At 47.7% G+C, this 21,148-nt stretch overlaps 1 long non-coding RNA gene across 1 annotated transcript in view; it reads left to right on the forward strand.

Moving 5' to 3' along the window:
• Positions 1–17,737: 17,737 nt before the first annotated feature.
• LOC147701330 (uncharacterized) overlaps positions 17,738–21,148 on the forward strand; it is a 68,426-nt gene continuing 65,015 nt past the window's right edge. Inside the window, exon 1 of the long non-coding RNA XR_015297449.1 lies at positions 17,738–17,771. This is a non-coding gene — a long non-coding RNA (uncharacterized LOC147701330). The remainder of the gene's footprint in view (positions 17,772–21,148) is intronic.

Genomic DNA, 21,148 nt, shown 5'->3' on the forward strand with positions numbered 1-21,148 from the left:
GCCACCAGCTCAAATTGATCACTGTATATTGCCCATTCCTTCGGGCTGTGACTGCTAGTAGCTAGCACTTGAATTGCTAAAGAACTACAGGATTTTTTTGTCTGGCCAAAAAAGTCTCCGGTACAGCTTGGATTGTAGTAAAATGCAGCAATAATTGTTGTGCATTTGGGACGTCAAAACGCTGACACAGCACCTACAACACTCTTGATCATTGTTTTCCAAATCTTGGCACATTATCTAAGATTGGTCTTCAGACAAGGGACTTAGGGGACTTTTCAGGAACTTGTGGGGATGTTAAGTGATCATTTCCATAATGTGGTGAGAAGATACAACAGAAAGAAGCGTAAAGTTTACCAAACTACTTCGGAGAGTGATCGTTGATGACACAATACTCATTCTAGAGCTGATGTAACTGCCCTGTCCATATATCATCCTTCATCACTCAGAGAGCCTTTACAGATCCTTTAGAATCCGGACATCTGATCTAGTGCCCAATGCATTCATTGACTATATTTGAAGCAAGTGTGAGCATCAGAAAACAGCATTAGTGAAGGAGTCATTTGTACCACCTTGCAAACAGAATAAAGAATATGAAGTCATTCAATATTTAGCCTGCTGTATGATCATGGTTGTACTCAAAGCTTCCATATGGGTCATTATATAATATCTGGAGTAATTCCAGATTTCTTATAGACTTTAAAGATCTACATAAGGAATATCCCTATTGTTTGTATGCATAGGTATCCCAAAACATTTCTTCCTTTTTCAGTGCCTAGTCATTTTTAAAGTGCAGCCATTGTGGTAGACATTTATATATTGAACAACTCTGATATAATTTGAACGAACCACTCAGGAGGATGTGGGAAAATTAACCATGACTTGAGATCTACCATGCCTAGGTGGCACAGCAGAACATCTGTGACTTATGTATTTTCTGATGATAGATCCCCAAAGTTGGAATCTGTCTGCCAGACAAACATAACTAATGTACTGCAATGTGCTGGAGGTAATCTCTCAGCATGGGGGAGGGGGGGAAGGGCAATTAAAACAACATGACCAGCAGTACCATGGTTCCAATATCAGTCTTCAACAAAATGACAAGTTCCTATGGTTCATAACTTCCTGAATGCATTTTTCTGAACTTGGAAACATTGGCAAGCCAGCAATACGGAATTCAGCTTTACGGTTTTCCTCTGAAAGAGACAGAGATGCTGCTCACATATTGCCTGAACCCACCTACCTATTTGATTTTACAAACGTTGGAAAAGAGATGCATTAATTTTGCTAATAATACAATTTGATGTAAATGGTATTAAACCAAAACCCATACCTAAAGCTCTGAATCCTAGAGCTGGTGTTTTGCTAATTGTAAGAAATGTAATTATTAATTGGGGTGGATCTTAGTCCACCACAAGTAATAAGGCCACTATCTTGTTAGATCCAGTTTTAGGTTTCAGTAATTTAGACCTGAGCTCAATCCCTGCTAGCCACTGCACAGAGCAAGCAGGCTTAGCACAAGAAAATGTGTAAAGCATTTAGAATAACAACACTAATTAAATAGTAAAAAACACAAAACAATAATAATCACACTCCCATTTATACAAATGGAGCATATTGTAATGAACAAAACGACAAGGAAAACACAAAATGCAATAAAGTAAACAGGCAATATGTATTTCTAAATTTTAAGTAAAAATAGCAACAAAAAGGGCAAAGCACCAATGGTAGTCAAGTGTCATGGTAGACCGCGATTGCGATGGAGTGCAAAATGGATACACCAACCGGGTATAACCTGGTTGAAAATTGTACCTTGAGACTTAGGCCCCCATTAGGATAGCGGTCGGAAAATCACCCCGACCGCCATGGAGGAGGGAAACAACCGCCCGCCAGGACGGCGGATAAACCGGCGGCCAAATTAGGATCAACTGCCACAAAAGACCGACCGCGGCGGTAGCGGGCCTACCAAAACCGCCTGACATGGGTGGTGATGGCAAAAAACCAACCTCGACGGTCGGAAAAGCAGCGGAAAAGCAACAACCCGCCGCAAGGAAAGCGGAGACACCGCTTGGGAAATTAGGTTATCCCCGAGGGCCCCGCGGTCGAACCGCTGCTTCCAACCGCCGCGGTCGCACACAGGAGTGAATGGGAGAGATAGCGGAAGAGCTGCAGCATAGCCACCGCAGTGGAAGGTACATGAAAAAAATGGCGGACGATGCAAAAACACCTCAGTGATGCCAAACATTGCACAAATCAAAGTAGCTATGCCCCCAAATACATAAAAAATACAAATGACATAAATAAATGCAAAACAAAAAATAAAAGCACAGGACAACTCCCAAAACACACCTGACAGCCAAATTCCACTTGGACACACCCACATAGCTGAGTATAAAACCAACCCCTTCACTGCCCACAATCCTTTACAACACTCGAGAACAGAACGCCATACACCAAATCTGACAGGAGAGGCAAAAGAGCACAGCACACACACACAACCACCACCATCACACCAGCACAAACAATCCCCCAGCACACAACACACCTCACACACCAACACCACACCCGCCACCCACACATCCGCACCCACAAACACTTCAACCACCACACACCATGACCTCACAGAAGATGCCCAAATTCACAGAGGGTGAGTTGACAGTCATGGTCAATGAGATTGTCAGAGTAGAGCCACAACTGTTTGGTAGCCTGGTCCAACAGACCCCATTAGCCACAAGGAAACAAATGTGGGAAAAGATAGTACAAAGTGTCAATGCAGTAGGGACCACCCCAAGATCCAAGAAGGAGATCATGAAGTGGTGGCATGATCTCAAGAGGGTTGTCAAGGAGAAGAGGAGCAAGAACTGGGAGCTGGCGAATGTGACTGGCAGTGGCCCTCCCATCCCACCGAAAACATTCACACCATGGGAGGAGAAGGTGCTTGCCATATTGCATCCTGAGAGTCTCGCAGGAGTACCCAGGGGAACGGAGCCTGGTATGTACAAACAAATGCCAAACAACACACTGATAAGTACTTCCTTTCACAACCCAAACACCATTGCACTGTTTACCCTCACCTAACAGGTAGCCAGCCATCTTCACTGTGAGGCCTGTTTGGGGGAGGGAGGCCTGCACTACCACTCCCAGCATGCCCCTAATTCACACTCCAGCAGCTTGGAGGCCTCACCCACCCTGGAGCATGTGTCAGCCATTGCACTGTTCTCCCTCACCTAATAGGTAGGTAGCCATCTTGTATTGGAGGACTGTTTGGGGGTGGGAGGCCTGTACTAATACTCCCACCATGCCCCCTGGCCCACACCCCAGCCGCATGGAGCACTCCCTCCCACCCAGGAGCATGTGTCAGCCATTGCACTGTTCTCCCTCACCAAACAGGTAGGTAGCCATCTTGCTTGTGATGTTTGTCCAACTTGCTTTGGAGGCCTGTTTGGGGGTGGGAGGCCAGTATCACTACTCCCACCATGCCCCCTAGCCCACACCCCAGCCGCATGGAGCACTCCCTCCCACCCAGGAGCATGTGTCAGCCATTGCACTGTTCTCCCTCACCTAACAGGTAAGAAACCATCTTGCTTGTGATGTTTGTCCAACTTGCTTGGGAGGCCTGTTTGGGGGTGGGAGGCCTGCATCACTACTCCCAGCATGCCCCCTGTCCCACACTCCAGCAGCATGGAGGTCTCACCCACCCAGGAGCATATGTCAGCCATTGCACTGTTCCCCCTCAGCTAACAGGTAGGTAGCCATCTTCACTCTTCTTGACGTGTGTATGTGAGACCTGCATCCCTACACACAGCAACAATTGCATGCAATGCATTGACGCCTGACATATATGAGTAAATGATGTTCGTCTGCACCATGAAATTACATAGTCTTGCAATGAATAATACTAGTAGTGACTTCACAATTGTGTAGTGTACAGACAGTTGATGACACGCAGATGACACAATACTTGCACAGTGCCCAACACTGACCATTACCCATCTAATCCAAAGGTGATGAAGAACTCACTGCTGAGGACCACAACAATGAACAGCAGAGCCAGCCTCCACCCCTGGTACATAGACTCTCGGATGTTGACTCCCAGGACAGTTTGGACGATGAGCTCCAGGCCGGCCCATCTGGTGTGCCACAGACCCAGAGGTCCCAAGACCCCATCCTCCCCACCACCACGTCTGCTGCAACAGCAACAGCACAGCAGACCCCTGCAGTCACAGCCTCTGCCTCCACCGCTGCCACCACCGCCACCACCACCACTAGTACCACCAGTACCACCTGTAACACCTTCCCTGTCCCAGGGGATGACCAGGCCACACCTACAACTGTGGAGGGCAGGGAGAGTGTTCGTGGACCCAGAGTGGCGAGGCAACAGGTCCGTGGCAGCAGGGCAGGTGGGAGGACCAGCGTCACCACCAGACCTCAGGAGGAGTGGGCACCATCCCAGGTTCACTTCAACAGAGTTGTGGAGGCATACCAACAGGTCCAGGGACAAAGTGGCCGGTCTGATGAATTATTACGGGAGCTCAACCTGCTGATGAGGCCCATCGACAACCACCTTGGACTGATGGTGGACCTCATGGGCCAGCAAGTGGCGTTACTGAGGGACAGGCCATCGTCCCAAACAACACCTCCGCCCTCCTCTGTTGTGCCACAGGATGATAGTGCACCATCCTCCCCTGCGGCCACAGAGAGGGGTGAGTCCTCAGACGCCACTGGCCAAGCAGCAGCCCTCCCCCCCAAGAGATCATGGGGGCATCCAAAGAAGAGCCTGGGAGTGTCTGGAGGCAAAGTACCAGCCACACGCCAGTCATGGACCCAGCCCTGATGGCAACCCTCTTCCCCACTGCATTGACTCTTTGAACTGTCATTCCCCACAGTGCTTTGTGAATGGCACATGTCTGTTGGACTGGGTCACCACATCCATGTGGTCTCTACTCTTGCATCTCATCTACCATGACTGTCAACTCACTGCTCCATCACCACCTACATGTGAAAATGTACGCACCCCTCACATGGCAACTTTGTAAATAAAACAACTTACACACTACAATTTGTGCAGTCTTGTCTTTAGTGCTATTTTGATTGTGTCCAAAATGTCCATGATGTATACAAAAGATGTACATTATGTAGGCCAGGATGACTCCGTAGCACATAGGGAGACACAACAGTCACTGTGCTATCACAGACATAACACAACACCAAACAACAACATAACTGTACAGGCAGACAACACAATGTGCAGCAAGTGTCAACAAACAGAGTCCTGCATATGGTCACATGTGAAATGTCACTGACACATTTTCGCACACATGTGCCTGTCTGTTACATCCGCGCATAGCCCTTCACAACAACAGCAACCACACCAGACAATGTACAAGACGTACCTCGTCACCCACCTTCAAGTGAAGGAACGGTCGATGAGCTGTTGGCGCAGGTCAACTCCTTCCTCCTCTACACTGTCCGCATCACTGGACTCAGGTCCTTGAGCAGATGGTGACCTTGGTTCCTCACCATCGTCCATGAGCAGGGGGATCCCCTTGTGGATGGCCAGGTTGTGCAGCATACAGCATGCCACAACGGTCTTGCAGACCTTCCCAGGCGAGTATGCCAGTGCACCTCCTGTCCTGTCAAGGCAGCGGAATCTTGACTTCAGCACACCAAAAGTCTGCTCGATTACACTTCGGGTCCTGCCATGGGCCTCGTTGTACCGGACGTCACCCGGGGTCCTGGGATTCCTAAGCGGGCTCAACAGCCATGGCCGACTGGGATATGCTGAGTCACCTGTGAATGACAAACACCCATTGCAATGTTGCACATCCAGAGTGCAGCAGGTAACACACAGCATGCCATATCAGTAGGCATACTCACCCACAATCCAAGCATGCATGTTGATGCAGATTTTCCATCATCCGTGGCACCATGCTGTTCCTCATGATGTACGAATCATGTGCAGAGCCAGGAAATCTTGCACACACATGGGAAATGGTCATGTCCACAAGGCACACCACCTGCACATTGATAGAATTATAATGTTTACAATTTCTAAAAATGTGCTCAGTTACCTGTGGTGGCACCAGAACTACATGGGTGCAATCGATGGCACCAACAACATGGGGGATGCACCTAAGGGGATAGAAGTCACCCTTCACACCAGCCAATTCTGCTCCCCTAGGGAAATGAATGTAGCGATTCTTATATCGCATCATGGCTGCAAGAACATCCTTCAGCACCTGGCTGAACTTGGGCTGCGACTTCCCTCCAGCGCTGGCCGCGGTCTCCTGGAAGGAACCAGTTGCAAAAAAGTGGAGGGCTGCCATCACCTTGTATGTGGGTGGGAATGCTGTTGGATAGTGGCGGCGGGGCTGCAGGTGGGGCTCCAAAAGATCACACAGGGTCTTCAGTGTTGGTCTGTTGAGGCGGAATTTCCGAATGATTGCAACATTCTCCATGTCCTCCAGCACTGTCAGGTGACGTAGGAGATTTGGCCTCCTCCTAGTTGAGATGTAAATGTACAAATGTTAGTGACAACCATTATGAGAGGGCCACAGCACTCACCATCAACGATGTCATGGCAAAACAAAGACTGCCCTGAGAGATGCATGGCACACCAGGTTACATGGGTGGCCAGTTGAGACAGACAGAGGGCACACCTCTCCACTAACAATACACAAGTGCCGCAACCAACACATAGGTCAATGTGAATGCACACATACTGAACCACACATTTCACATGTCCACGCCTGGTGCTGTACCTTCCACCGATGTGACTAAATTACCATGACTGTATCATACCCGTCTGCTGTACCTGTCACACCTCAATGCATCATGTAAACTCTGCAAACATCCACAACACAATGATCACAGTAGACGGAAAAATTTCAGTTGTGTACATGAGCTGATGTGAAAACTCCAGTCTGGTACAATACCATACAGTGAGACAAGCCTTGACAAGCTCAGCACTGACCCACAACACATTGATTTCTTCACCATCATTGATACCAGCTTAAGAGTGTCAAGCATCATCAACCATCAAATGCATAAGTGACATGGCAGGGATCACAGACCAAAGTGCGTCACACAGAACCTGCGTCCACCTGTGGATGATATGGAAGAATGGCATTGTGTGTACAAGGATGTGCCCTTCACCATGTTGCTGTTGTGTACTGATGCAGTGTTCACGATGGACATAGCCAGTAAATGTTACTAAAATGGTGGTAGCTACCGCCTGGCCCCGGCGGTGTGACACCAGCTCCACCCCCTTCACAAGTGCAGTAGCCATTGGCATGGACACATGTGTAGATAGCTGTGGGCATGATCCGCCACCCAAATCGCGGTAGCTACCGCCTGGCCCCGGCAGTGTGACATCAGCACCACCCCCTTCACAAGTGTGGTAGCCATTGGCATGGAGACATGTGTAGATGGCTGTGGGCATGATCTGCCACCCAAATGCCGGTAGCTACCGCCTGGCCCCGGCTGTGCATCACCGCCATGGAGCATTGCCTACAGCCAATGGCAGCGATGATCGCGGTGGCATGATGCAGATTTGAAAATCGCGGAAGGTGTGCACCGCCACCGCGGAGGCAGTCATTGGATGCTTTTGAAAGATGCACCATCCCGATAGCGCACCACGAGTTGCTGTAGTGCATCACCACCATGGAGCATTGCCTACAGACAATAGCAGCGATGATCGCGGTGGCATGATGCAGATTTGAAAATCGTGGAAGGTGTGCACCGCCACCGCGGAGGCGGTCATTGGATGCTTTTGAAAGATGCACCATCGCGGTAGCCCACCCCGGGCCCTGCGGTGCATCACCGCCATGGAGCATAGCCTACAGCCAATGGCAGCGATGATCGCGGTGGCATGATGCAGATTTGAAAATCGTGGAAGGTGTGCACCACCACCGCGGATGCTTTTGAAAGAGGCAGACCTGCACAACCAATTGTAGCAGCTTTTCAGCTTACAAACGAGCCCAGGGGGCTATAAATCTGTGGGAGTGAGCCTCACATTTCCACTGCTCACAGAGCCTGCTGCCTGGGACCCTCTCCTGATGCTGCCTCAAGGGTCTGCTGCCTGGGACTCTCTCCTGCTGGTGCCTCAAGAGCCTGCTGCCTGGGACCCTCTCCTGCTGCTGCCTCAAGAGCCTGCTGCCTGGGACCCTCTCCTGCTGCTGCCTCGAGAGCCTGCTGCCTTGGACCCTCTCCTGCTGCTGCCTCAAGAGCCTGCTGCCTGGGACCCCTCACCACTCACGTCCACCCCAGGTGTTCCATATCCACAGGGATGGCAAGGACAGAGAAGATCCGTGCCAGTCCATTCACAAGTGAGGAGCTGGAGGTCCTTGTGGACGAGGTGCTGGCACAGTACCCAAGGCTGTATGGTGGTCCCAATGTAGTGGTAAGTCACCATGAAGGTAGCTGTAGGGCAGGGGGCTGTCAGATGTGTAGTTGTGCAGCTGTAGTATATACCTGGGGGTGTGGGGTTGTGTCAAACACTGACAGACAAGCTGTCTCCAGGGCAAGGCAGTGTGTGTGTCCCAAAGTCACTCTTTTCCATGCCTGTACTTGTATGTGCGAGTGGGGTGTGTTACATTGTCAGCCATACAGAGCCACCGGATGTTAGCCATGTAGGTGCCAGGTAAGTAATTGTTTGCTTGAATATCCTGGCAGTGACTCATTCAGACCTGGATGCAAGTCTGAAGGAGCATCGCCAGCAAGGCAGGAGTGGTGAGTATCTGGGGAGGGTGCCTTTTGCTGGGAGTGAATGCATGTGTACAGGGCCTGTGCCCCTGTTGTCTGACTCAGTGTGACCCAGAGAGTAGGTCCTGTGCCTGCCCACCCAAACGAGAAACATCACCAGACTTACATGCTCCTTGCTCCAGGTTCTTCACAGTGAATAGTAGATATGGCCCATCTGTGTCCTTTATAATTGCACACTTGCACACTTCTGTCGATGCATATTGTGTTGATGCATCCTGCATTTGTGAGATTGTCATGGACCCTCAACGCCCCAATGTGTGCATGCAATCACATCTGTTTGGACAATGCAGAGTTCCCTTGTGAGGGGTGCCCCAGTTTTGGAGGGAGGGAGGTGACAATTGGTCCTGAGTCTGTGTCTTGCTACTGCACTGATAGATGTTGGTACCTGACACTATGTAACTGGTCGTTTACCCTTCTTTTCTCTCATACCTGCAGCTCAAGGTACACCAGTGTAAGGCCGTGTGGAGGGCCATTGCAGCAAAGGTGCGAGCCCTGGGGGTATCGAACAGACGACGCACCCACTGTCACAAGAGGTGGGACGACATCAGCCGGCTGGCAAAGCAAGTGGCAGAGATGACCTTGGGGATGCTACAACGCACAGGGCGTTTGGCACGGCACAGCATGACTCCCCTGATGGGCCGCATCCTGGCAGTGACTCATTCATACCTGGATGCACGTCTGAAGGAGCATCGCCAGCAAGGCAGGAGTGGTGAGTATCTGGGGAGGGTGCCTTTTGCTGGGAGTGAATGCAAGTGTACAGGGCCTGTGGCAGCGGGGACCCATGTGATGAGCGTGTGTTGCTGTGCTGTGCTGTGTCATGTGAGTGGCTGCTGGGATGACGCATTGGGCCACCCTGGCCTTACTAAGCTGATCCTCCCTGCTGTACTTTTGCATTGCCAGATGTGTTAGGCTCCACATGGTCATTCGTCATTGGGATAGTGTGGGGAATCTATTACGGGGTGAACAGGAGTGTCCACTTTCTGAGTGTGACTTCATTAATGCCTACTTTGCATGCACCATCATCGTTGAGGCCCACACATCTGAAAACAATGTGCCCCAGATTACCACATGGCGCTTGCTATGGCCTACTTGGCATTGTGGACTGTAATGTCATTATAGGTGTGTGTGTTGTCCCCTCCTGTTCCCTGAAGGTCTGTCAGTGGTAATAAGTGTTGTACTTACATCAAGTCCCTAGGTGAGGGCAGAGCAAGTTGTGTGTGTGGTGCACTCCATCTACGGGCATGGTGTAGTGCTGTGTGGCATCAACATGGCTCACTCATGGCATATATTCTGCGTTACAGGCACTGTTGTGGTCTATGTTGTGTGTTGCTGCACAGTGATTGCAGGGTGTGGTGGTTACCATGTAGATTTGGGCCTCTGCTGTACTGCATTGATTTGAATTTGTGTGACCAGATGATGACACTTACACAACCCTGTATCTCTCTCTCATGCAGATTTGCAAGAGACCACGGAGGAACATGAGCCGGAAACCACTGGTGGCAAGAGTAGCACAACAGCTGCAGTGGAGGCCAGTGACACAGAACCCATCAGCGCATCTGAGGGGGACTGAAGTATGCAGGAGGAATCCGTGGCTGAGACACAGAGTAGCACATCATCTGATGCCAGCGGGGAGGCATCCATGTTGCCAGGCACAGGGGATGGGGAGTCTGCATCATCATCTACAATCCAGCGGCTAGTGCCCAGCCTCCCATCCACTTCCTCTGGTGCTGCCCGTATCCGTGTCACTAAGAGGGGACGAGTCACATTCACACCTGGCACCGCTGCCCCTGCACCTGTCCCCCCTTCTGCCCCCAGTGCAGAGTGTGTAGAGCTCCTGCGCCAGCTTTGTGTGGGCCAGACCACCCTGCTCAATGCCTTCAGTGACCATGACAAGAAATTAGGCCAGGTGGTTGCATAAATGGAGGGCATACACTCTGACGAGGGTGGGCTACACTGTACCGTCCAGGGGTTGTCATCCACAGTGACATCTGCCCTTCAACAGGCACATGCTCCCATTGCAGCTCAGGTGCCTTTGTCCACCCCCCAGTCAGTGGCCACATCAGATGACAGTGACCATGGTTCGCAAGCATCACCAAAACAGTACAGCACAAGGAGCACACAACAGACACAACCAAAGCACACCCGCCCACAGACACCATCCCCACTGAAGAGCAGGGCCACCCCAGAATGCACAGACAAGAGCCAGTCAGGGAAGAGAAAGGCCAAAAGAGCAATGAGGCAGACATCAGGCTCCGATGCCGCAGAGACATCACCAGCAAAAGACCCTCCTGTCACTGAAAAATCACATAGACCTACCCATGCAGTGTCTGTGCCCACTGAGGAGGTGTGGCATATCAGGGGTACACCTAGGAAGAGCACAGGGACACACCCACCCACCACATCAACCCCAATTCCAAGACCATTGAAGCAGGTGGAGGAGGGCACTGTAGAGACACCCTCTGGCAAAAAGGAAAAGAAGGGCACTGTAGAGACCACCCCTGGCAAAAAGGGAAAGGAGGGCACAGTAGTGACCACCCCTGGCATAAAGGGAAAGGAGGGCACTGTAGAGACCACCCCTGGCACAAAGGGAAAGGAGGGCACTGTAGAGACCAAGCGTTCCGCAGGATCCAGCACATTACCAGAGGTAGTGCCAATGTCTGCACCTGATGTGGGACAGTTGGTGTGTGTGCCTGTTGTGTCATCACCACTTCCCATCAACCCCAAGACAGGGAAGCCATTTCATATTCACAAGAAGTGGAAGGGCACCCCTCAAACCTCTCCCACCCACACTGTGTCAGAGGTCTGCATGACTCCACCTCCACGTTCTACTATGCCACCTGGTCCACACAGCCCTCCAGCTTGACATGCCACTGTTAGCCCCACATCACCTGGGGCTCTGTCACAGCAATCAAGTGGGCCTGCTGTCCCAGACACACAGCCAGGTCCAAGTCCGCAGGACAGCCAGGAGTGAGTTGACATCCCCCTCAATGCCTGTGCCTCATACAGGTGTGCTAGTCCTGACCATTGTTTACAACCTGGGTGTGTTGCAGGCCCTGTTGCTCTGCTGTGTTGGGCTCTCCCCTGTGCTATGGACACTGGCCCTGTTGCTCTGCTGTGCTGTACTACCCCCTGTGCATCCTCTCATGTACTTGTTGTCTCACCTGTACCATGGACACTGGCCCTGTTGCTCTGCTGTGTTGGGCTCTCCCCTTTGCTATGGACACTGGCCCTGTTGCTCTGCTGTGTTGGGCTCTCCGCTTGTGCTATGGACACTGGCCTTCCTGTTTGTATTTAACCTGTGCATGGTATCTTGCATATGATCCTCATTTTGTGCCTTGCTGTTGTCTACTATTGTTCTACTGCTACAGCTGTGCAATATGTGAATAAATACAGTTACTCCTGTTGTGTGTTTTGTCAGTGTCCTTGCTGATTAAAGTTCTTTTGGGTTTTGCATTTGATTAGCTGTGCCCCATGCTCTATGTATCACTTCAACATTGCAAAGCTCCTTGCACGCATCAGATTTTTAAACAGGGGTGACAGGGTCTTCTGTCCATTATGAACCTGATAATAGTGTAATCTGTGATGGCTATTTTACCTGTCATGCAGTTTTCGTCTTGGTGATTTGCTATTGTTGGCTACACTGTTCACATGGAAGGTTGGGGGACACTGCAAGCACAGGGTGTGATGCTGTGCAAAGGTTCGGAATCAGGCTGGGATATGTAATGATGTATGTGTGTGGATTCCTGTATGTGTGCGCAGCTGTGTATGTGTATGGTCATCTTGTGTTGGCCCTTAGTCCTGGTACCATGGCCTACATGAGTTGCGTGGTCTTGGGTGTAGCAGAGGTGTGCAGTGTGAAGAGTGTACGTTTGTAGTGGATGTGTGTGTGCCCCTGGATTGTGAGAGACACACATGTGTCACCCAGGAGTTGTGTGCCTGTTGTTTGTTTTGTCTTGCCCTGTGTATAAGATTGTATGCACTTGTGTGAGCTGTTTGTTGTGCACTGTTCTGTGTGTTGGTGTCTCCATGCTGTTGTGTGTGACTCCTCCTTGTTGTGTTGGTAAGTTAGAAGTGTGCAAAGTGTGTGCGTTGCACATTAGTGTTGTGTTTGTTTGATCCTCAATGTGTCTTGGGTGTGTTTGTGTAGACTGTGTGGCCCTGCTGCTCCTCACTTGCCTTGTGTTTGTGTTTGTCATGCATTGCAGGCACATGGTGGCTTTTCTCCTCCTGTATGGCATGGTATGTGTGGTGTTAATACCACTTGTGCCTGGCCATTGTGGGTCTTCCCTCCCTCTATTTGTGTGTGGTACACTCCTTACATGTCTGCTACTGACATGCAGGGTATTTCACTTTCACTTTGTTTCCATGTGTGTGTGCCTCCCCATCACTTCATTTGTGAGCTTGTGCTTTGAGGAGCAGTTCTTGGACCATGAGTGTTGTTCCCCTATGGACATTGCCACAATGGTGTATGTGTGCTGTTCTTGTGCTATTGGTCATTCTGTGGTGGTCATGTGCACTTCAGCTGTGTGTGCTGCCCAGTGCTCTGGTGGAGATGGCTTGGCTCTGGTATCCCAGAGTGGTGCATGTGTAGTTGTTGTGTTGGATGTGTGTGTGTTGGCTTTGGTATTGCTTCACTTCCTGGGTGTGCTGTTGTATTTGTGCTGTGCTGGTTTGTGGTGTGTGTGATGAGGTTGTGTCAATCATGTCTGTGTGTGGCTGTTGTGCTTGTTATGCACACACTGCTTGTTGTGCATGCATTGCTGTGTGTATGTGGCCTTGGCATTGCCTGATGTGCATCCACTGATGTCCTGTGGTGTTTGTTGATTAGTGTTTCATGTGCATCTGTGGTTGGTTTGATGTGGCAGTGTGGGTTAGTCCTGATGCACTTCTTGTGTGATATGTGTTATGGTGTGTGTGTTTTGTTCCTGAGTGATGATGTTGTGAACTCCTGTTGTGTCTGTGCTCCCATTGGCTTTCCCCAGTTTGGCTGACAGGGTATGTCTGTTTCTGTTGGGGTTCAATATGTGTTTCTGTAGTGTTTGTGTGTTGTTCTTGTGCAGGCATCTCTTGAGGCATCCCTGTGTGTGTGTTGTGTTTGTGGCTACACCCAGGGTGTGTGTTTGTTTGTGTGTGTATGTGCTGGCATGGATTGTGGGCCGTCAGTGTGTGTGGCACTGGTGTTGTGTGTTCCTTGTCTCCCTGGATGTGTGCTGTGTGGTGCAGGGTGTGTATTGTGCTTGCTTGCTGCAGTGCTTGTTGCTTGTTGGTGTACATGGGAGTGCACAGGAAGGGCACCTGGCCTGTGACTTGATGGGGTGTGTTGCTGTGTGGTTTGGGGTGGTGTGTCCCTGTGGTGTTTGTGCCCTGCCGATGCCTTGAAGTGGCCCTGCCTTCTGCTTTGTGCGCATGTGTTGACCGCAGCGGTGACGTGACCGGGAGTGGGACGTTGGTGTTGGTTGGTGGTCAATGTGTGTCCCGGATGCTGCGGAGTGCCTTGTTGTCAGGTGGGTCATGTGTGGGTGCCCTTGTGGATGTGTTGTGACCCCCAGCAGGGTGTCTGTGTGGTGATTTGACCCTGTGTCGGCCTGTGTGTTGTGTGTTGTATTTGTGTAGTGGCCCATCTGAAGGTAGTGTCGTCGGAGGTACATCACCGAATGCATATGGAAGGCTGGATCCATGGCGTCCATGACCGGGTCTCAGGTATCTTGCTCCGCTGTCGAGTTTGCTCCTGCTCAGGTTGGGCGGTGTCTCCTCTGTGGTGCGTCTGCTTGTTTGGGCCATCCTACTTTGTGGAGCAAGCGTACGTCATTCCGCACGGTGGTGTCTCGATTGGCTCACACCGCCGCGGTTGCGGGCGCACTTCGATGGCGGTGCGCGGCGCTCCGCGACAAACGGGAAATGACCTATGTTTTGCTATCCTAATGTGGCGGACGTGAGTACCGCTGCTTGCAGGCGGAAAAAGCTGTTTTTCCGCCCCGCCACCACCGCCCGACATCCTAATGGGCCCCCAGGTCTTTTTTTGGAAGTCAAAATCCTTCAGTGGGCATGGCAGCAGGCTGTATCAGAGATGGGCTTCACAACATCAGATAAGCATTGAATGAGATCCCAGGGAAGGTTTGTGGGACAAGTTCAAAGATGTTGTGCTTAGGGAAGACTTATCACTAGCCTGCTACACTTTGTGCCTTCGCTCTGTCAAGCCGTTTATGCTCAGACTTGGTCTCTTTTTTGTGTTTGAAATCCTCCAATGGGGCAAGGCTGCTAGCTGCGTCTGACAAGGGCTCCACGAGTCCAGATACCTTTTCAACAAAGTCCTGCTGAAATGAATTTGCTGCTACAGAGAAGTTCTGAGCGGAGGGAACCTGCTTTTTCAGGACAGCGCCAACATGCCTTGAGCAGTTTTGCTTTGCATGTCTGTTCTTCTGGAGGACATGAATTCCAAATATTTTCCAAGTTCCAGGTTTTTAGGAATGTTAGGAGAAGTCCAGTTAGACGATGCTAGGGGCCACCAGAACTCAGGTACAGCGCTTATATCAGCTGAAGCCATAAACAGGCTTCAGGTTAGGTCCAATTGTAAATGGTCACCTGGGGTCTTTGAAAACGAGCCTCTTGTAGCGTGTTGTGACCCTGTAGTTTAGACTGAAAACCTGCTTACTGGTCCATAAAGTCCACTTCTCTTTTGGGGGGGTACAAGTGGGAGCAGTTCCAGCTCTTCGGGTCTCCCCTTATTTCTCAAACAGTCAGTGTAGTCCTTCTTCTGTTATTCAACATGCACAGTAGCCTTCTGAGGAGGGTGCCAGAGGAAGCCAAATTTATGACTGGCACTAGCTTGTGGTTAGAAGTGATGCTTGGCCAATACCTAACCATAACGGAAAACATTATTTTATGGTAGCTCCTGTGAGCCCTACTGCAAACAACCTTACAGTGCCCCTCACTCACTAAAAGCAAGGTGGAGAAACACTTCTACCTTGTAAAAAGTCTGTGGGCCCGATTCACAGAATGAACTTAAGACTCAATCCTAAACTTACTACTGTTTTGGTATTCACAGATTGCACTTACTACTTTTGGTATTCACAGAATGAACTTACTACTTTTTGCATTCACAGAATGCACTTACTACTTTTGGTATTCACAGAATGAACTTACTCATTTCGGTATTCACAGAAGTTAGGACTCCTAACTTTAGGACTCCTAAATGCCTTCTGTGAATACCGAAAGTCTTAAAATTAGGATTTTTCTCAATTTAGTAGTAGTAAAGTTAGGACTCCTAACTTTAGGACTCCTAAATGCCTTCTGTGAATACCGAAAGTCTTAAAATTAGGATTTTTCTCAATTTAGTAGTAGTAAAGTTAGGACTCCTAACTTTACTACTACTAAATTGAGAAAAATCCTAATTTTAAGACTTTCGGTATTCACAGAAGGCATTTAGGTGTCCTAAAGTTAGTAGTCCTAACTTTACTACTACTAAATTGAGAAAAATCGTAATTTTAGGACTTTCGGTATTCACAGAAGGCATTTAGGAGTCCTAAAGTTAGGAGTCCTAACTTTACTACTACTAAATTGAGAAAAATCCTAATTTTAAGACTTTCGGTATTCACAGAAGGCATTTAGGAGTCCTAAAGTTAGGAGTCCTAACTTCTGTGAATACCGAAATGAGTAAGTTCATTCTGTGAATACCAAAAGTAGTAAGTGCATTCTGTGAATGCCAAAAGTAGTAAGTTCATTCTGTGAATACCAAAAGTAGTAAATGCAATCTGTGAATACCAAAACAGTATTAAGTTTAGGATTGAGTCTTAAGTTCATTCTGTGAATCGGGCCCTGTGGGTCCACCCAGGGGTGAGTCCAGTATGAGCAGTCTCCTACACCTTGATCGCTCCAAAAGCGTTGTGTGGGCAGTTTTCCCTCACTGGTTTTGGTGCCTGCCAGACTGCTAGGACAAAAGAAGAACCTGTGCATGTGTCATCTGACATCTGCTTGTGACAGGGGAGGCCTGTTTAAAGTTCCTTGGCATTGTCCAACTGGTCGTCGTGCCAAATGAAACAAAATCACGTCCTCACACCCAGACCTTGTCTCTGCTAAGGGAGCAGCTTTCTCATCTTATCAGGGCTATTCACTAGCTGGGTGACTGTTGGAGGCTAATGCAAATTAGCCTCCAGGAGATTCAGGCAAGGGAATCCCTTTCCTTAATATTTCATGAAAATATGAATTCACTATTGAGTTTGGCTTTTACTAAATATTTAGCACAGCCATTAAATATTGTGGGGCCTAGCCCGAGATAGCAGAATTCATATTTGCTTACAGTGTTTCTATGTGTGCCAAACTGTGAAAATAGATTTTGGGGGCAACTCACTGTTAAAGTTTTACTTTCTTCATGCCCTATTTTTAACTAATATGCACTTTACCTAGTGGGCTACAAGGTCTATATAGGTGTGACTTATACACATTTAGGAGAGAGGTTTTCTCCTGTCAAAAGGGTTAATTTTGATAGGTCAGGTTGCAATTATAAACCAGCAGCAGTCAGGCTACTATAATAGAACTTAAGTCATGTTTGTCACAGTAGTGTTGTAGTCTGAGGTGTACTTCTGGCACTGTATACAATGGCCAAATAGGAAAGTTAAATATGCCAATTAGAGTTGTAGCTACGTGTGGCCTGTTTTAGAAATCCGAACACATGTATTGGGGCCTGTTAAGCAGTGCACCAGCAAACAGAGTCAATAAACCAGCAGCAGTACCAGTTCACAAAAATGGTGGTGACCGTGCAAACAGAGACACATTCTCACATTAATCATGAGACACAACATGTTTGCCCTTCCTTTTGCATCTGTTTAAGAATCCCCCAGTAGGGTGTTGTCACTTGTATAATGTTTAGCAATGCTGTTTTTGACATTGGCAAGTCAAATTATATTTACTTTGAAAGGCCATAAAAAATCATCTTTGGGTATATAAGCTCGACGTAGGCTAATACCATCAACAGGGTTCAGGCAGAAGTACTTCTGGAAACTTAAACAGCTGTGGTAAGTTTTCTCCACAAATGCATAATTTTTTATTCGTGTGACTGCTTAGCAGAGTAGCTTCACTATCTTCCTTTCAATGGTTTATTTGAATAAATTCTTGATCCACTGTTTCATAACTTTATTTACCAATGTCAGTAAGGACAACAAAATAAATGATAGCACATATGTAGAAAGATAATGTATATCATGAGTTTGCATGAACATCATCTAATTCATATCTAATACAACTCCATCTGTGTAATTGTGTAACAAGGTTATAGGAGGTAGTTTGTATCTTCGGAATTTAGGAGAATCCATGGAATTCTCTCACCCTCAAAACAGGGTGTAATTTTGAGTTTATTTTCTGTTGCTGAAACCAAAGCAGCTCAATTGCTTCTTCTTGTTTTTTAAGCTTTTTAAGAGCACTCTCATTTGTTCAACATTATAATTAATCCAGCTAAAAATGAATAACAAACACAGTCCACAAACGCACAGTGATATCAGGAAACACATTTCAGCGCACTATCAGCCTGATTCATGAAGGAGAAATGCACTCGCAAAGGGCCAGATTCTCAGAATCTGGCCCTTTGCGAGCGCAATTTTTGCATTTGGGATTCATCATTCCAAATGCAAAAATCGGTAATAGCAAATTCGCAAATTTGCGAGGAATTACATTTAAGGAATCTCTATTTGAGATTCCTTAAATGCAATTCATCATCCATTTTCAAATTGCGAAATCGCAATTTTGGGCCGCTATTTACCGCGAGGTCAAACCTCGTGGTAAATAGCGAAAACTTAGAAAAATGCTTTTAAAAGCATTTTTCTAAGTTGCATGTTACACACACACATGTCTTTTGGACATGTGTGTGTGTAACATCTGTGTAATTTGACATTTCAGGGGTGTTACAGGGTGTCCTTTGGACACCCCTGCACCCCTGAAATCGCAATCTCATTTGCAATTAGCTAATTGCTAATCGCAAATAAGGAATGACCCCCCATGCATTCCTATGGGCCTTGCCCATAGGAATGAATGGGGAGTTATTCCTGATTTGGGATTAGCAATTTGCTAATCGCAAATAAGGAAGATGTAGGAATCGCAAAAATGTTTGCTATTCCTACATGAATCCCGTTTTGCGTGTCTGGAATAGCGATTCCTTATGATTCGCTATTTCAGACTCGCAAAACCTCGCAATGATGAATCAGGCTGTATGTCACAGGAAACGGGTCGTGAAAACTATACTATGTTACATTCAACAGTCAGGGGAATGATGATAATAGAATTTCCCCTCTGCTAGGTCAAGTGATCAATCAATCAATCAATTCCTTTGTTCGGTTTAAATAAAGGTACAAAAAACCATAAAAGCATTGGTTAAATTTCTTTAAATTTCATTCTCTATATACAATAAATAATTTTAAAAATTTCAGTTCAGACAATGAAGTTCATTACAACAATAATGGTTGCCAAAGTCAAGAGACTGTGTTCGGAAACAGCTAATACATGGTTAAAAACAAGAATGAATAACATCTTATTCACGCACAGAATATAGAGCAGCAATCTCTGTTATAAATATTTTCTGTGCCTAACACCAAGTTTAAAAAAATGGGCAATGTTTTTCGCGTCCAGGAATTACAGAGCGATGCTGGGCGACATTGTCTCATGCCACAAATTTTTAGGATAGGTATTATCCATTGTTTTCTCAGCTCTTTATAGAATTCGCAAAACAGACCTACGTGCATTGATGTTTGAGATGACACCTCGAAACAGGGGCAGGTTGGCAAAGTTTTGGCCCAATCCTTCGTTTTGGGGAAGGTTACCAAATGATGAAATGTATTCAGCCTGAACCGTGTCAGGATAAACCTATCATATCCACTCAGATTGGTTAGATATGGTTGTATTGTTAGGGTAGTTTGCATCATTAGGTTATTTTGTACCGAACATTTATTTGCTTCAATGGCAAATCTAACCTCCTCCAAGTGACTCATGCACTATATTTTAAGCGTTTTCCTGGGGATCTGAGCTATCAATAGAGAATTGTAATAATAATTTAACAGGCCCAGATCGGACAAGAAATTTTTCACATACATGAGCTACCCAATCTTGTGTACATTTTCAAGACCAAGACAGTCCTTCAAAACCTCCTGATTAAATAATGTCTTAGGGGATGATCAAATACGATGCCATAATAAAACGGGTTGAGCTTTTATATTATATCTGTAATATATGGTATTCTTAATTCTGAGTGGCAGATAAATGTCGAGGTACCTTGCGGGTCTGCCAACAAATACCTTAAAAAGGCGTTCTCGACTTTCTGGAGTGATCAACCCCTCTCTAACCCCCAACTCCAACCCTGTATATCGCTGTACTAATACATTTTGCTTGGTATATTTGTAGCATCTCCATCGGGGGCCTCTTGCCTAACCTCTGGGCAAAGTTAACCAGTGCTGTGGTAATCCTCATGAAAAGCAGTTTCCTGGCTGTTATTGCTTGTCGCCACAAGCCCTTATCGTTAAATAAAATACCTAAATAGGGGTATGTTGTAGTAGACTCCAACTTCACATTTTCAATAAAAGTGTCCTTCTGTTTCTTTCTCCCTATCCCACAGCTCATTACAAAGGGTTTTTTGATGTTTATTAGTAAGTTAGCCATAAATGTATGGTACCTATTAAGGGCACGTTGCAGTCCTATTGATGTTCGAACCATAATAACGGCATCGTCCGCATAGAGTAGGGCGGGTATTGGATGCTTCTGAAGCAAAGGTTGGTCCTGGCACCTCTCCAACATGGCCTGTTCAAGACCATTTGTATAGAGTGTAAAAAGGAAGGGTGCAGGACACATCCCGGCCAGAACCCCCTCTCACCTTTGAACGGTACTGTAAGCTCCCCATCTGTGCCAAACGGCACCCTAGCAGTTGCATTCGCATATAGTTCTCTTACACATTTAACTATGGGGATCTCTACATGCATCGCTTCTAGTCTGCCATAGTTAAACGTGACTTAAGCAATCAAATGCAGCTATTAGATCTACATAGGCCATATATAGCTTCCCCCCCTTTGCGTTCACATACTTCAGGTTAAGGCCTTGCTCCATGATATCCAATCCTTCCCTGAACCCGAATTGGAGGTCAGGCAGTACTTTATTTTCTTCTACCTGTTGCTGTAAGCGGTTAAGGACAATACGACCTGCCACTTTGCCAAATGAATCTAACAGAGAAATAGGGCGGTAGCAGGCTGGATTCTGTCAATCTCCTTTCTTAACCAAAGGGGCCAGAATTGATTCTGGCCATGAGTCAATGAGCCCAGCTGTACAGGTGGCTTCTAGCACTCTGGTCAGTACGGGGGTCCATAACTCCATGTTGTACTTAAAAAGGTCGACTGGGACCCCGTCTGGGCCTGGAGCC

Source organism: Lissotriton vulgaris, chromosome 7, assembly GCF_964263255.1.
Source record: "Lissotriton vulgaris chromosome 7, aLisVul1.2, whole genome shotgun sequence".
Lineage (NCBI taxonomy): Eukaryota > Metazoa > Chordata > Amphibia > Caudata > Salamandridae > Lissotriton > Lissotriton vulgaris.